Raw genomic sequence first — 13,352 nt, forward strand, 5'->3', positions numbered from 1 at the left:
TAAACCATATTGATTTAGCCATATCTAAGCTAAATCTTTAGCAATGGCGAGATAAATAAAACATACATGGAAATACAGTAAATATTTAGAAAATGGAAGACCAGTGTCTAAGTGCTATAAGGCACATCTCTATAAGTGGATAAAGTACTTCAAACCAACTAAATAGAAACACAAAAGAAAGGCGAAGCACAGAAGAATGAAAATTTATAAAATATCATACTTTATTGAAACGTAATAAAAAAAACAACAGAAAAGGAGGACACAACACATGAGAATGAGTAAGTGCCAAGGAGGAAGATACAGGTGTACAATCACAGTGCAACACCAGGGTATAGGAATGGAAACATACACACATCAATGTAGATTGTACAAACAATTAGATCAGAAATCTACAGTGTTGGCCAAAAGTATTGGCACCCCTGCAATTCTGTCAGATAATACTCACGTTCTTCCAGAACATGATTGCAATCACAAATTCTTTGGTATTATTATCTTCATTTAATTTGTCTTCAATGGAAAACAACAAAAACAATTGTCAAAAAGCCAAATTGGATATAATTCCACAGCAAACATTAAAAAGGGGGTGGTCAAAAGTATTGGCATTATTTGAAAAATCATGTGATGATTCTCTAATTTGTGTAATTAACAGCACCTGTTACTTACCTGAGGCACCTAACAGGTGGTGGCAATAACTAAATCACACTTGCAGCCAGTTGAAATGGATTCAAGTTGACTCAACCTCTGTCCTGTGTCCTTGTGTGTACCACATTGAGCATGGAGAAAAGAAAGAAGACCAAAGAATTGTCTGAGGACTTGAGAAGCAAAATTGTGAGGAAGCATGAGCAATCTCAATGCTACAAGTCCATCTCCAAAGACCTGAATGTTCCTGTGTCTAGCGTGTGCAGTGTCATCAACAAGTTTAAAGCCCATGGCAGCTGCACATCTAGGAAGAGAGAGAGGTAATACAAGTGTAAACATACGTACATATACCCATGGTGCATCTAGACACTGTACATACAACAAGCAGGAGTGTTTCACCTTTCTTTTGTGTCTCTAGCAATGGAGAGATAGAAGATATATTGCTCACTTATATAAAAATACTAGCAGGAGGACCCGGCTTCGCACGGGTATATTTCATTTTTTGTTTGTGTAGTGGCCCCATAAGAATTGTCCAGTTTTGCACTAGTGTATTTTACATATCATTTTGTGTGTGTTCATAAGCATCTCATTTCAGATATCAGTGAAACTGTGGGACTGTGATTGCAGACTCGCGTATCTAATCCTCCGGCATGTGGAATTGTGTGTAGATGCGTGTGTCTAATCCTGCGGCGTGTGTAACTGTGTGCATTAGCGCGTATCCAATCCTCCGGCGTGTGGTATTGTGTGCAGTAGCGCATATCTAATCCTGTGGCGTGTGGAACTGTGTGCAGATGTGCGTATCTAATCCTCCTGCATGTGGTATTTTGTGCATTGGTGCGTATCTAATCCTCTGGCATGTGGTATTGTGTAAAGATGTGCGTATCTAATTCTCCAGCGTGTGGTGCTGTGTGCAGACATACATATCTAATCCTCTGGTCAGCGTGTGGTTCTATGTGCAGACATGCGTATCTAATTCTCCAGCATGTGGTATTGTGTGCAGTGGCGCATATCTAATCCTCTGGCGTGTGGTATTGTGTGCAGATGCGCAAATCCAATCCTACGGCTGGCGTGTGGTACTGTGTGAAGATGCGTGTATCTAATTCTCTGGTGTGTGATACTATTTGCTGACTTGTGTATCTAATCCTCTGGCGTGTGGTTCTTTGTGCAGATGCGTGTATCTTATCCTCTGATGTGTAGAACTGTGTGCAGACACACGTATCTAATCCTTTGGCATGTGGAACTGTGGGAAGATGCGTCCATCTAATCCTCTGGCATGTGATACTGTGTGCTGACCTGTGTATCTAATCCTCCAGTGTGTGTTACTTTGTGCAGATGCGCATATCTAATCTTCTGGTGTGTAGAAATGTGTGCAGACATGTGTATCTAATCCTCTGCCATGTGATACTGTGTGCTCACCTGTGTATATAATCCTCCAGTGTGTGATATTTTGTGTAGACGTATGTATCTAATCCTCTGGCATGTGGAACTGTGTGCAGACGCACGTATCTAATCCTCTGACATATGATATTGTGCGATGACCTGTGTATCTAATCCTCTGATGCGTGTATCTCAGCTTGGTTATCAGTGTTGGATTGTACATGTGCAGTGACTGTGTGTATTGCAGTTGGAATATGAGTGAAAGACTTGCAGGTTTGTTTTGGCTAATGGGGGGTCAGGGTCTTGGGAAAGCTGTATCTCCAGAACGGTACGTCCGAGTGAGTTGGGTTCTCATCTTAAACCTTCCCGGACACCTGAAGTATCTGTGTGCCAAATTTGGTGAAGATCGGTCTAGTCATTTGGTCGCGCATAAAGAACAGACAGACAGGCAGAAATTCATTTTTATAAGATAGAGAGATATAATTTTCCTTTTGATGGCATTTTCAACAATTTCTGGAAATATTCAGATCTGCATATCTCATTCTGACCCTACACAAACTAAACATAACAAAATGGCACTTACTCTACTTTCTAAAAACATTAGCGGCCTTCCTCCATGGCCATTTACTGTTCTAGAAATCAAACCCATTTAGGTTATAGGAACGAGAGAACCGAAGGGCTCACAACAAACTTTTCAACTGATTTTTATATACTTGAAATGTAGTTAATATGTAGAATCAGTCTTGAAGACAATTCCTTAATGGAAATTGTGTCCAGACAATATCCATCTGATCTACCGCACAGTATCCACTTCATGCTGGTGAGGATCTGGTTACAAGTACAACCTATTTCACATTTTTTGGAAGTGTACGTATATATACAGTAAATTTACTGAGAAAAGTTAATGAAATTATTTTCTGGTATTCCTTTGGTCACGTTGCCTCAACTCCCCCTCTGATTCATAGGCCCAACTAGGAACCCTCTCACTTTATGATCTTGATGTTGGCATGCAAACCTTTTGTTATAGCAAAAACAAGCTATCAATATCACCTATAGCTAGGAAGAAAAAAAAACACTGCTCTATGAAAACCTTTTTGGTTATAATTAGAGATGAGCGAGTAGTGTTCGATCGAGTAGGTGTTTGATCGAATACTACGGTATTCGAAATACTCGTACTCGATCGAACACTACTAGCTATTCAAAGTTTAAGGTTCTATGCAAAACCAGCGTTGATTGGCAGAATGCTATACATTCTGCCAATCAACGCTGGTTCTTCTCTTACCTTTCCAAAGTCTTCTCCGCACTGCGTCCCTGCGTCTTCTTCCGGGTGGAATTCACTCTGCCTAGGCATCCGGCCTAGGCAGAGCCGAGTGCACATGCGCGGGCATGCCCTTGCATGCGCAGTCGGCTCTGCCTAGGCCCCGATGCCTAGTCAGAGTGAATTCCAGTCGGAAGAAGATGCGGGGACGCTGCGCAGGGAGAAGAATCCAGCCTGACCGTCACTCGTGGACTTGGTAAGTATAAGTTTATCGAATTTTGCGTACCCCTGAAATGAGCATTTCCCCCCATAGTCTATAATGGGGTTCGAAATCCGTTCGAACAGTCGAACAGTGTGCGGCTGTTCGAATCGGATTTCGAACCCCGGACATTTTAGTTTTCGCTCATCTCTAGTTATAATTATTGTAAAATTGGAAGCCATGGAAGAACCACTCATCAATTATAATGCACATTTTTGCAGGGAGTGTGTGCATTTGTATGTATATGTTCCACCAATATTATTTTCAAATATAAACTTTACTTCATTCACCAGAGGCAACGTAAAAGCAAAGACCTTGATGCACAACAAATGCGTGTAGCTTTAAATCAAGATCAACTGTAAACCTTGTTTGGAATTAGTCAGCTAATGAAAGCTATACCTCCGAGGCATCCATCTCGGTCACAAAGAGTAGGCCCTGCAGCTGTTGTTCGCAGCAGATTAAGTTTCTCTTTACTTTTCTGAAGATGCTTGCACTGTAATAAACGCGCTAGTTATTAAATTCTAAAAAATTATAACATTTTTATTAACCTCTTTAAATTGGGTTTTCTCTTTTTTTCTCAGTTGGTTAAGTAGATTTTCTCAGCCTTGCACTTTTTTCAGGTTCTAATCACAGAAATTGGTAGGAGCGTTAAGTTGGTTCTTCTAAATGTAAACACGCTGAATAAAAATATACTATGGGATCTGATGTAATAGAGCTTTTTATGTTCGCATTTCTATTTCAGCCATGGCAACGTGCACCTGCATTTCTTGTTCACATTGTTTGACTTTTTCTGTGTGTTTATTGCATTGTGCATATAAGATAAGATAAGATAAGATAAGATAAGATAATCCTTTAATAGTCCCACAATGGGGACATTTCAGCATGTTACAGCAGCATAGTAATACAGGTACAGGATAATAAACAGTAATATAATACAGACGTAGGCACGCATATGGGGTGTAGCTGACTCCATTTTGGCTGTGCGTGCCACCTGTCTACCCAAGGTTGATTTTAATAAGAGCATAATATTATTGAACTACACTTCCTCTTTATACATTCAGAGATCCAGGGAGGGGAGGCCATTTGTAGTGTATGCTATGGCTGAAATAAACTTGCCTTTAATTCATTGCAGGCCAAGACCCAAAAAGTGGTGAGTGATTTTAGTATAGGGTTCTATTTAATGCAAAAAAGTCTTACTTTCTGTTTCAATTAAAGGGAAACCACTAATATTTCCATAAGTATCATTGATACTGTGTATTCAAAAACCGGGACATTGCCAAGCATTTTTCCACCAAGTGGAGATGTCACTTTGCTGTGACTGTAAAATACTGTGTTGTTTTCTGCGGCATTAACACAGTATGTGGCCCCATCCTAAAACAGTTTGCCTTGTCGCTGGCAAATGGCTGGCAGTACAATGTTAACCAAGTAAGAATTAGCAGTAATGTGTTAGAGCAAATGTAAACGTTTGGTAATCCATTTGGGGAGTCCGAACTATTATGGAGTCCATGTGCTTGCCACGCACTGCTCGCACGAATAATGTGGACAGGAAAGTAGATTGTGAACTACTTTCTTCTCTGCATGTTCTGTGCGGAGATCTGGCGGCAATCACATGGACCCCATTATAGTGTATGAGGATCCATGTGCTTTTACTGCACAGCACTAGAAATTGCATTTGGAATTCCGTTCGGGGGGTCCCCATGCGGACTCCCCCAAACGGAATACAAATGCAGATGTGAACGAGGGGTAAATGTTTGTGTTTGCATTTCTATTGTAACTATGGTAGCATGCAATTAGGTGAAGAATATGATGCAACGGTATTGGGTGGGTGTTCACAATAGTATATACCCAAAGGTGCATCAAACCTGTCTCAATGAACACAATTACAATACCTATTTATGGGGGCGGAGCTTGGCGGTGAAGCGGGATGGCCGCATAGGTTTTGAGCTCCGTGACTACAGCCTGTTTAGCGACTTTCAAAGCGACTTACCCGTGCTTTTCTTCCGAATCCATCCTGGCTTGGGTACCGGGTTCCACCTCTGATATGCCTAAGAGGAGGAAAACTGGTGTTAGACCGCGAAAGCTGACGGACTTCTATTTCACCCATGGAGGTGATGATATCCAAGATGGCGCGGGCTCTCACTCTGGCGGGAACTCCAAGGCCTCGTCTCCTCAGGGCTCGACTTCGGTCATACAGCATCCTTCCTCTCCATCTCGGGGGACGTTGCCGGAGACCGTTCTTCCTCAACTGCTGCCTTCATCTGAGCCTTCTTTGGAAGATGACCCAGCAGGTAACACTGACGATAGGAGACGGTCGGCCTTACAAAATGGCGCCTCTCCTTCCTCACTGCAAGGCGCTACTCACCAATCCTCTCCCCCTGGCAGTCCATTTAAGCTGCGACACAAACCTCACTCCCAAGCTCATGCTGTCGGAGGACTAGAGGAATCTTATGATCATGGAGATTTATTGGCTGATATCCCTGCTTCTACTAATTCACTCACTGAGGCCTCCATGAAGCTAATGTTAACTGCCTTTTATAAATCTTTGCGGGCTGATATGTCTTGTATGGTAGCACCCCTCGACCATGATTTAAGTGAGATGAAAGAGCGTACTTTGCATATGGAAACTAAAATGGCGGAATTCGCCGCTTCTCATAACGATCTAATTGATGCCCATTATGATGTGGAGAAAGAAGTGACCTTTTTACGTGCTAAAGTGGCAGATTTGGAAGATAGATCCCGCAGAAATAACTTGAAATTCAGGGGCATACCAGAATCTATCACCCAAAAGGACTTAACTCCTTTTTTGCAGAAATTGATTACCACGCTACTCTCAGATCAAGAATCCCTGGATGTGACTATTGATAGAGCCCATAGGGTTCCTAGACCGACACATCTTCCTGACACTATTCCTAGGGATGTACTGGCTAGGATTCATTTTTATCGCACAAAGGAACTCATAATCCAATCCTCCCGCAACCTGGATTCTTTGCCTGATCCCTTCCGGGACATAACTATTTTTTCAGACTTGTCTGCTACTACCCTACAACTTAGACGTCAACTTTTGCCGGTCACTCTCGCCCTGCGACAACACCATATTCCGTATAAATGGGGCTTTCCTGTTCGCCTTGTGATTGCTAAAAATGATGTTACTCATGTGATCCGCTCGCTGGAAGAGGGTAAATCCCTATTACATCAATGGAATATCCCGCTGTCCGACCTTTTGAAGAAGTCCTCACTGAATCCCTTATCAGATGGATGGACCTCTGTACGTAAACCACGGAACAACATTGTCACGGACTCACATACTTAAGGCTGGGTCCGCTTGACTCTGTGTGTCCTTTCGTTTCACGCCGCTGTTTGGACTATTTCCCCCTATTTTTTGCAACAGCTGCTGGTCCGCTGTGTTTATGTCTAGAAACATAGCGATGATTTGTTCTTACTGCGACCGTACAGGTCTTGTTTACATGTTTTACCCCTGTTCTTTTGTTATATTCCCCTATCTAGGCACTAACTTTGTAGCAACTCTGGATGGAAGGTGGGAGGACTGGTCACGCTATTTTGTAGATTGCGGCACAGGTGAGATGGTGTATGTAGCGATTCCTTTTACTTACCATGGTGCTTAAATTATTATCTATGAATGTCAGAGGGTTGAACTCTCCTCAAAAGCGAGCCTCGATGTGGCGTGAGGTATGAGACCAACACTGTGACATTATTGCCATTCAAGAAACACACTTATTGGAACGAGATGCACTACGCATCCAACGTCCCGATTACCCCCATATTTTTCAGTCTCATTACTCTTCTAAAAGCAGGGGTGTACTATTAGGGATTAGGAACACTGTGGCATTTCAACATTTGGATACTTATTCCGATCCTCAAGGTCGGTTTGTGATGGTTGTTTGTCTCCTAAATTGTGTAGCGTATACCTTGGTCTCAGCATATGCCCCTAATCAGCACCAAATAGCCTTTTTTAATAAACTTATGAGAATAGTGATGAAGAAGAAACAGGGTTGTTTAATTCTCATGGGCGACTTTAACATCGCTCCTGACCCACAGATTGATACCTCCTCCCGCTGTGCATCCCGTCATCCAAATTTTACGCATTCACTATGGCGTCATAACATGTATGATGTCTGGCGTATTCACCATACATCTGAAAGGGATTATACATGTTTCTCCTCAGTGCACAATAGCTACTCTCGCATTGACCTCTTCCTTGTTGATCAAGCGATCTTGCCTTTGGCAATGAAATCAGGGATATCACAGATCACTTGGTCAGATCATGCGGCTATTCTTCTTACTTTAGCGGAAAAGCATAGCGGGAGCAGGGATTACGTCTGGAGATGTAGCGACTATCTTTTGTCTAACCCTCATACTAGGAGACAGCTGGAGTGCGACTTGGGAGAATTTTTTTAATTTAATGTTCCATCCGTATCTAATCCTGCGATTTTGTGGAATGCTCATAAAGCATTTACTAGAGGTACTTTGATTCGCCTGGGCCATATCGAAAAGAAACGCAGACTTTCTGATATCAATTCTTTGTTGCAACAAATTAAAATTCTTGACACTGCTAATAAGCGCCTTCCTTCGGCTTCCAATGCGGATGAACTGTTGACTCTCCGCAGGAAACTGAACGAATGCCTTTTGTTTCAATATGAGAAAAATTTGCGCAAGGCCAAAGCTTTGTATTACTCCCAATCTAATAAGGCTGGTAAACTTTTAGCGTCCCGTTTGAAACGAAAGCATGATAAGTCTAGAATTCCCTATTTATGGGATAAAACGGGTTCTCATAAATTATATGATCCGAAAGGAATAGCTAATAGATTTCAGTCCTTTTATGAAGAACTATACAATTTGGCTGACAACCCCTCTCAATCTGTCCCCACCCAAGACAAGATTGACTCCTTTCTTGAATCTATGGCTCTACCCACCCTGTCCCCCGTACAACTTGATAATCTCAACGCTCCGATTTCTCCGGAGGAATTAACCAGAGTAATTAATTCCTTACCAACTCGGAAATCTCCGGGTCCTGATGGTCTGACAAACGAGTACTATAAAACGCTTTCCCCTCTTCTGTCAGCCCCTTTATTGGCCTTTTTATCCTCTGCAATGAACACCGCTCAATTCCCTAGGGAAAACCAGGAAGCCCTTATAGTTACCCTGCCCAAACCGGGAAAGGAACCATCTACTCCCCAGAACTTTCGCCCAATTTCCCTTTTGAATGTAGATCTAAAGATTTATGCTAAACTTATAGCGACAAGACTAGCTGACTGTCTCCCTACGCTGATTAATTATGACCAAGTGGGTTTTGTGAAGGGACCCCAATCCTACGAGAATACCAGACGTATTATTAATTTAATCCACTTTCTCACTCGGAACAAATGTGAAGCACTTATGCTGGCTCTGGATGCCGAGAAGGCGTTCGACCGCATTTGTTGGTCGTATGCCTTCTCGGTACTGCGAAAAATGGGCTTCTCTGGGACTATTGAGGTAGCGATCCGAAATTGTATTCCAATCCTTCAGCCAAAGTATTTACTAATGGCACCTTTTCAGATGCTTTCGATATAACAAATGGAACCCGCCAAGGCTGTCCATTGTCACCCTTAATTTTCGTTTTATCTATGGAACCTCTAGCCCAATTGATTAGAAATGATTTGATGGTGTGGGGTGTCATGGTGGGAGATCGCTCCCATCTGATATCTCTTTATGCAGATGATGTTATTCTCACGCTCACGGATCCACAGTCTTCCCTTCCTCGCCTTATGCATTTGATTGATATCTTTGGAGCATTATCCTACTACAAGTTGAACCTTTCGAAATCCCAAGCCCTTTCTTTCAATATTTCACCCACTTCCCTCCAGATTCTGCGCTCGCTGTATGGCTTTGATTGGCGACAAGATTCAATTCAATATTTAGGTGTTCATATCACCCCCTCTCCCAGGTCGCTCTTTGGCAGTAATTATGTCCCATTACTTAAAGCATTACAAGATGACTGTGATAAGATGATGCCTGCAGAAGTCTCATGGCTGGGCCGTGTCGCTGCTTTTAAAATGCTTCTCCTGCCCAAGCTGTTATATTTGTTTCGCACTGTGCCGATTATTGTTCCTGCTTCTTACTTTGAATCTCTACAAAGACTGATTTCTCGCTATATTTGGCAGGGAAAATGACCTAGGATAAACAGAGTCCCCTTGTATAAACAAACTATTTGGAGGTTTAGGCGTTCCAATAATGTATAATTATTATATAGCTACTTTGGTTGCCCAGTGTGCCGGATGGTGGTCCGCAGATTTCTCCGTCCCCTGGATCCACATTGAACATTCCTGTATCCCACGCGGGACCTTAAAAGAACTACTATTGTCCACTTTCTGGATTAGTGAGCGTCCCCCTACATTGTCCCCTACCATGACTGCCTCCTTGATAGCCTGGTCCCATGCACATGCCGTATCATCACCAAGGTCATGGTGGACTACAGCAACTACTCCTATTTCACTGTTATCTTGGATGATGCCCGACCTTAATCTGTCCTCCTGGGAAACATCTGGTATCACTCTTCTCTCCCATTTATACTCTTCGACTGGCCGTCTTTTATCCTTTGCTGACCTACAGTTGAAATTTCGACTTCCGGCCTCTCATTTTTACAAATTTCTTAGGATTTCACATTTGTTATCTAAATCCCCTGTCCCCCCATTCCATATTGCAAGAAAATAATAACATTTATTTCAACCAACATGAAAGGTCTACGCTTTTTATATGACAATTTGGGGAGTACTACTACTTTTTATAAATCTCCTCCATTTAGGTGTTGGGAGCGGGATCTTCGTACTCAATTTTCGTCAGAAGAATGGTGTCAAGCTTTTCGCCTCATTCATAGATCCCTTAAATGTAGTTCACATGTAGAAACGGCCACTAAAGTGACCTTGCGTTGGTATTATACACCCTCGATGCTTAAATTTATGTACCCATCTTCCTCAGCTATGTGTTGGAGAGGTTGTGGACAGGAGGGATCGCTATTCCATATTATATGGCTTTGTCCGGCGATTACTACTTATTGGTCCTCTGTATTTGCCTTGATTTCCCGCATCAAACGCTATACTGTTGCCCCTTCCCCGGCACTGGGCATACTCATGCTGAGATTACCTGCAGCCCTTCGCCCGCACAGAATCCTAATATGCAAAATTTTGACCATGGCCAAATTGTTGATTTTCCAAAGATGGAAATCTACTTCCACGCCATCTATCTCGAATTTGGTGGACATGATTAACACCACGTACTCGTATGAAAAGATATTGTCGTTAGGGAAAGCCTCTTATTCATCTTTTATGCGTACTTGGGAGATATGGTCATTGTCTACTTATCACAAATAACCCTTTTGTTTATGGTGACTTGATGGGTTTGCTCTTCCTGTGCCAGCAGTCCTCACCACTGACCTTGAGATGGTAATACTTGATTGCTATGTCTTTATTGTGCAGCTTTCACCTACTCCTGATTTTATACGATATCACCAAGATGACTTTATGTGCCTTATATATATATACATTTCTTTTCCCTGTTTGCACCTTTACAGCTTCATGTTCATTGTTCATGATGTACCACAATGTCATGTTATTGTATTTTTAGGACAACTTTCTGCATATCTATATTGTGGATGATATATGCATGCCCTTTTCCCCTTTTTGTCTTGTTAAAAATCTTTAATAAAAATGATTGAAACAAAAAACAAAACAAAACCTATTTATTAAATATTCTATAAAGGGGCTAATAGTCATAATATTCTTATTCTTAGACATACCAGTCAAAGGCTAAGTCAGTTAGTAAACATCAAACCTGATCTGTGCACATGTATTACAGGGTTATCCAGGGGCACTAGACTAAATTGAATGCATTGTGGTGTCCATAAAATTTCAAGGGGTCAACTTTATCTTAATATACGTCGGGATATTATTGTAAATGTGTAAATACGTTGCTACATTTGTGTCATTGATTACATCTGCCCTTGTCTGGTGTAGATTAGTTAATCACAATCATTAAAAGTAAGTTAATGACCTCTTTTCAATGACTGATTGTGAAACCATCATTTTTAGCGTATTGCTTAATCGATTATCGATTATCGATTATCGATTTTTTCTTTCCTAGTAGCATTGCATTCATTATGCATATTATTTTTGGTAGGAGATTCTAAATAAAATCTTTTGCTTTGTTTTGCTTCATTGTATCTATTAGAAAGTAACAACATGCTAAACACATACTAGTACACAAAACAGGTTCACATCTTAGGCCTGGTTTATATTTGCATATGATATTCCAATAAAAGCACACAGACCCCATAGGCTATAATGGGGTCATGCTGAGAGGAAAGTAGTTCATGAAGTAATTTTCTATCTGCATGTTCCGTGCAGACACTGCGCTGAAAACACATGGACTCCATTATAGTCTATGGGGTCCGTGTGCTTTCATTACTCACCACTTGTAAACTCCCCAAATGGAATACCAAATGCAGATGTGAAGCGGGCCTTACTTGAGCCAAGGTTTACAACATCTAAAAGGGGTCATTCCATGTCAAGTGGACAAGTGCTTTCCACTCGACCATCTCCAGTGAAGGGTCAACAGTGCCCCAGGTATTTGACATCTGACCCTAAAAATTTACAGAACCTCGTTTCAAACATACATGTACATCCTTACAAATTTTAAGCAAAATCGGAGAAGGTCGATTTTAAAAACAGGTCCCAAAGGGTAAGTAGGAGCAAGCTTTATTTTGTTCTACTTAAAAGTAGGTCTGGACAGATATATGTTATAGGATGGCACTATTAAGATGGGAAAAGTCATTACTTTAAAATATTTAATATATGAGGAGCATTAACATTTATTTTGTCATTTAAGGGATTTTTCCAGTCCCAAATGAAGTTTTGATACTGATGACCTATACACAGGATCAGTATGTGATCTGTTGGTGTCCGAAACCCAGACCCCGCACAGATCAACTGTTCTGGAGCTGTTCAGAAGCTGGGTCCTGAAAACCCCTTCAACACATTTTAGAAGACTTATAATAACTCCGGAAGTTTTGAGCTTTGAAAAAGATTTACGTTAATGACTACAGACAATAAAACACAGATAAAAGTCTTTAATATGAAAGGAATAAATTAATTCTTTACTAAAATCCCCATTGACAGAAGCATGCTGAGCTAGTCAATGGGAATACAAACCAAATCCTCATTGATGATGTCATGCTGGTTTACTAAGTAAGGCCTTAAGCAATGGCGTGTGTATGGAATGTATCATTTGTGTTCCCAACATCTCCTACTGATCTGTTTATAGACCCAAAGGAACAAATAGCCTGAAACCCAAACTAGCCCCAGCTTCTATTATGTAGAATGGTAATTTCCTTTTTAGTCATATTTGTTGATATAACGAATAATATATATATGTATTCAAATGCACTTCATAAAAATACTAGCTACTAGCATTTTATAGATTCTCAGTGCTTAAAGTGAGTCTGCCACCAGGGTGAAGCTTGTTACGACACTTTAATATATTGCCTTTTCCTCATGGAAATTTTTGCAGATATATTTATTTGATTCAGCATAATCAATAAAATTCAGTATCTTTTTCTATCATCCTTCATGGTGGTGCTGAGTGAGAGAGAGTTGCAAAGCAGAATCTCCTGTTTCCTTCATGTTGCTATCTACGGCATATAGTTGCTTGTCTTCATGCATTAAGTCAGGGAAAATGGTGAATTAGAGAAAACCTCACACAACTGTAAAAGTTACCATATTTGAGCCATAGAATGGCCAGAAATAGTGTTACTTCTCAAATACAGGCACA

The sequence above is a fragment of the Leptodactylus fuscus genome, chromosome 2 (genome assembly GCF_031893055.1).
Source record: "Leptodactylus fuscus isolate aLepFus1 chromosome 2, aLepFus1.hap2, whole genome shotgun sequence".
Taxonomy (NCBI): Eukaryota; Metazoa; Chordata; class Amphibia; order Anura; family Leptodactylidae; genus Leptodactylus; species Leptodactylus fuscus.